The sequence below is a fragment of the Pinus tabuliformis genome, chromosome 1_1, assembly GCF_031772625.1.
Source record: "Pinus tabuliformis cultivar Carrire ecotype Pingquan chromosome 1_1, CPIR1, whole genome shotgun sequence".
Classification (NCBI taxonomy): domain Eukaryota; kingdom Viridiplantae; phylum Streptophyta; class Pinopsida; order Pinales; family Pinaceae; genus Pinus; species Pinus tabuliformis.
The window spans coordinates 546509808-546514221 of NC_142297.1; the positions used below are offsets into that span (position 1 = coordinate 546509808).

The 4414-nt window shown below is 35.0% G+C and overlaps 1 long non-coding RNA gene across 2 annotated transcripts; it reads right to left on the minus strand.

The window, feature by feature from the left end:
- Positions 1-1440: 1440 nt before the first annotated feature.
- Positions 1441-3963, minus strand: LOC149214269 (uncharacterized). 2 transcript variants are annotated; one of them, XR_016250382.1, is made up of 6 exons: positions 3870-3963; positions 2582-2636; positions 2269-2337; positions 1888-1992; positions 1598-1683; positions 1441-1516 (listed from the first exon to the last, which is right to left on the minus strand). It is a non-coding gene; the product is annotated as an uncharacterized LOC149214269 (long non-coding RNA). The 2 variants fall into 2 exon arrangements; XR_016250381.1 differs by lacking the exon at positions 3870-3963 and adding an exon at positions 2967-3492.
- Between the last annotated feature and the right edge of the window lie 451 nt (positions 3964-4414).

Consider the following 4414-nt stretch of genomic DNA (forward strand, 5'->3'; position numbering starts at 1 on the left):
CTGTGAGATAAATTTGTTGGAGGATTTCAAATGGGTGTGATGCTCTAAACTTCATGGATTGATATTGATTTGTGCCTTAGATAGATTGTTCCTCTTATAGGTTGGGATGGGTGTGATGTCCTAGTTGCTTGAGTGACTAAAGTCAATTGGTATGATCTTGGGAGTTGCAAGGATGACTAGTCTCAATCTTATCAAGAGTGTGAATGTCTAGTAGGCATTTCCATATTTACACCTTGCAAGTGCAGACTTCAAATGTCATCAGAGGAGGCTGACCTTTGATGTTTTGTGGAGACAAAGGTTGCATATCCTACTAATGTTGCTCTTTTGTTGGAACACCATAAGAAGATGGCCAACTAGAAATGACTCGTCCCTCATTTGGTGAAGGACCATTTGATTTCTTGCATTGCAAAGAAGAAGTTAGCAATGGAGATGTATGATGCCTCGATCCTCAATACTAGAGTGTGAACATCTCTCACAAGATGCTATTAAAGAACAAGCTCATCGCCATAGACCCGAATGATACAAACACAATCTACCTAATAAAGATTAGTGAACTTGGAGATCAACTCTCTACTACCAAGCTGAAGGTGGAACATGAAGAGTTGGTGTCTATACATTTACTGGGCTCTCTTCATCTTCGAAACCATTTGTTTGAGGTGCTTAAGCTCATGAGAAGCTTCCTAACTTTGAGAAGCTTTTGGATGATTCCATCCAAAAGGAAACTATACTAGAGACTATTTTGACCACAATGGAGGAGATCGAGAATCTAGCCTCAATGGGAAGATGAGGAGAGGAGGCAAGAAACAAAGACTTGGGGAGGCTCAAAAGGGCGAGGAAAAAGATTTAGATTATTCAAACCAAAGGAAGAAAGATCGGAGTCACATGAAATGTTTAAATTGACACAAGATGGGCCACACTATGCATCTCTATGTCCTAAGAGGAAAAAAAAGAAAAGTACAAACAACAAGGCTTTCACAAGGAGTGCCTTTCCACTAACACCATTTCTGGTGTATAGTGGTATGTGGACAATGGACCATCTAGGCACGTGATCTTCAAGATGAAGGACCAAAATTAAATGTAGCATACACAACAAGGACAGTGGACCATTTCTAGTGTAGGATCGTATGTGGATAGTGGACCATTTCTGGTGTAGGGTGGTATGTAGACAGCGGACCCTCAAGATGAAGGACCAAAATTAAATGTAGCATACACAATAACTAGCCAACATAATAATCTAGAATCATCTATAACTTCCAAGATAACCTTGCTACTATAGTCATCTAATCAATTAGTGAAATTTGGGAAAAATAGAGTTCTAATTATAATTAGAAGAGCCCACTAGTTTACTAAAAAATGACAATTAGTAAATTAACTATATAACTTACAAGTTTAGTTCTTTTCTATAGAATAACCATTTAACAAAGAACATGAAAGAATGAGAATCTACCTGATTCAAACTGTTAATATTCTTGTCATCTCTACTTCTCGAAAATGCCATCTCTCTTTGCAATGACGGCTAACAAAGATTGAAAAATAATTAATCTTCGTCACCATTCTAATTATATATAAATGATATAAGAAATTCAAATAAACAAACCTATGGAAGAAATCAAGGGGCTCTTAGGTTGAAAGAAAAACATTCATTGTCTCATCTTCCCTCAATGGGGAACCCTCCTTTTTAGCCTGTTGCAAATCAAAGTTCATTTCAAGTCATTAGCTAGGACTACAAAATGAAATCCCTTCAATATGAAATCAAAGTAATAGTAAAACCCTTGCACTTCATTCTAAAGCCAATTAATAAATAAAAAGGTATAATCTATGACCAAAATAATAAATAAAAAAAATTAACATATGACCATGAAACAACATTATGTCTACAACTCTTACAGTTCTATGCAGACTAGGTAATTCAGCGAACGAAATCATCTATTGGGCTACTCCACTCACATGGATCTCCCCTCTACCCATCTATCTTTGGTTCTGTTGTACATCCTACAAAAGAAAATTAAATCCCTCAATGAGTACAAACAACAATATTAAGAAAACCCTCAAACAAAGCAAACATAGGTAAAAAATGCAAATAAGTCAATCTAACCCTCAAAAATTAGAATTGAAATCACAATTCACAACTATGTAACATTGCTTTGAGAATCATCTTTAGAAACATATTTACTTAAACTTAATGAAACAAATTTCTAAATAACTACACCATATTAGACCAACTTTTTAAATGATTTAACCCCATTTTCTATGGGGTTAGTACTTTACCTAAACGAAGAGTATGAAAAAATGAGTGAGTCAACTATATAGATCACCCTTCACTGAGATTGCAAGTATCTAAGTAAACATCACACAAAAAGAATAAGAAAAGCCCTCTCTCCTTCACCACCATGATGATGCCATTTTCTACGCTCTTAATAATTTCATTGACAAAAAATGTAAGAATAAACCTTATGTCTTCTTCTTCCTCAAAGTTGCCAAAAATAAGGAGTAAGAAAAGACCTCTCTCCTTCACCACCATGATGATGCTGTTTTATAAGCTCTTAATAATTTCATTGACAAAAAAAACGTAAGAATAAACCTGATGTCCTCTTCTTCCTCGAAGTTGCAAAAATAAGTATTCTTCATCCTCTTTCCTGCAAACCAATTAGAGACAGAAAAACCATTTACTAGACACATATAGAAACCACAGCTCAAATAAACCAACATAAACCTAAGCACTGAAGCTTCTACTGTCAACTTCTTTGCTGATGTCAAAAGTGTTGGAAATAATAATCACTCTAGCATGGAGTAAAGTCCAGATTCAGAGTCCCAGTTGAGTTGAGTAGAGTAGTTGAGTCAATGTAAGTTGAGTTGAGTCTAATATTAGCAGTTTGAGTTCATTCTATATTTGGAAAGGTTGAATTTAGCAAGTGTGTGCATGTTAAGTTATTTTAGGTGAATTGCTAGTTGAAAAGGTTAAATACCTTTCATCGGGTCCATCATAATAATCAAGTTTTGTGTGATCAATAGAGAAGACCTTCAGCTCTTATGGCTTTTGTGTGTTAATTTTGTGTTTCTCCTCTCTGTCTTTCCAACAAATTGGTGGGTGGAGAAAAAACCCAAAATTCAAAAGCCTGTGTATTCAGAGAGGTGCAGCCGCAGTCTGCAGAGAAAATTAGTTGTTTATTATCTGTTGGAGGAGGCGTGAGCAGCCGCAGCTGCCGTCAACCACTATCGCGAGCGTGCCGTGGAGAGAGGCCGCAGCGAGCCGTAGCTGTCAATTTTTTTAAACAGAGGACCGCAGTCGTAGGGTCATAAACCATGAAGAACTACCGCCAGCAGGAGCCGTGATCAAAAGTCGGGGCCAAGTTAGCCACCGTAGTCACCTTTGCAAAGAAGTCCGCGTGCAGAGTCAAAGATTTCATTGTGAAAATTATATGGTGGCGAGCGCATGAAAAATTCGGCGAACGAGAAATCAACCAAAAGTTCGAGGGCAAGTTTAAAAGTTATAAAATAACTTGCGGCAAGGTTAAAGGTTTTTAATATTGAGGAAAAGAGGCATATTAAAAGGCATCATAAGAAGAGTCAAAGGGTCTCGTGTTTTTGTTTAAACTGATACTAAAGTTTTAAATACATGTTTTGGCATCCTTCTTAAATACGTAACAACTTCTTTGAAAGTGTTATGTTACCATATGAAAAGTATTAAAGGGTTTGTATTATAAAGGTTTTTGCCGGAGTAAGTTTTTTTGGTTTGAAAGAGTATTTTATAAAAACAAAAGAAAAAAAGCAATAAGTAAAGCAACTACTAAAGAAAATAAAACCCTCGTATGATAATTAAAATTTTCTAAATTATATACATTAAAGACGTTATCTAAACGAACACAAACCTGCACATCCCAGCTTTTTTATCAACTCTTTCCATGACGGTCAAAAAGCAATAAGCAAAACAGCTGCCAAACAAACTAAAAAATATTATCAACCAGATGACAACCATCCTCCTGTACATAATGTTAATTAAAAAATTCTAAAGACAAACTACTTAAACAAAACAAACCTGAACTCCAAAGCTGCTGTCATCTTCATTTTCAATGTCAACCTACCTTTCAATTCATTAGATAGTAAAAACTAATAAAAAAAAACTTCCAAAAAAATTAAACATTTCAACTTATGTGATATTGTCATCTCATCTCCACAAAACCTGCGAACAAAAATTGAAAAAAAATAAAGCTTTACCACAACTTTAATTATCATAAATAATATAATAAAAAAAACCAAACAAAAAAAACATGAAGCCGTTAAACTGAAACAAAAGCATCCCTTATCTCATATTTTTCCGATATATATTTTTCTTCAATGGTAATCCCCTTCTTTAATGTAATACAAATCAGATATATATTTTTCCTCAATGGTAATCCCCTTATTTAATGTACTA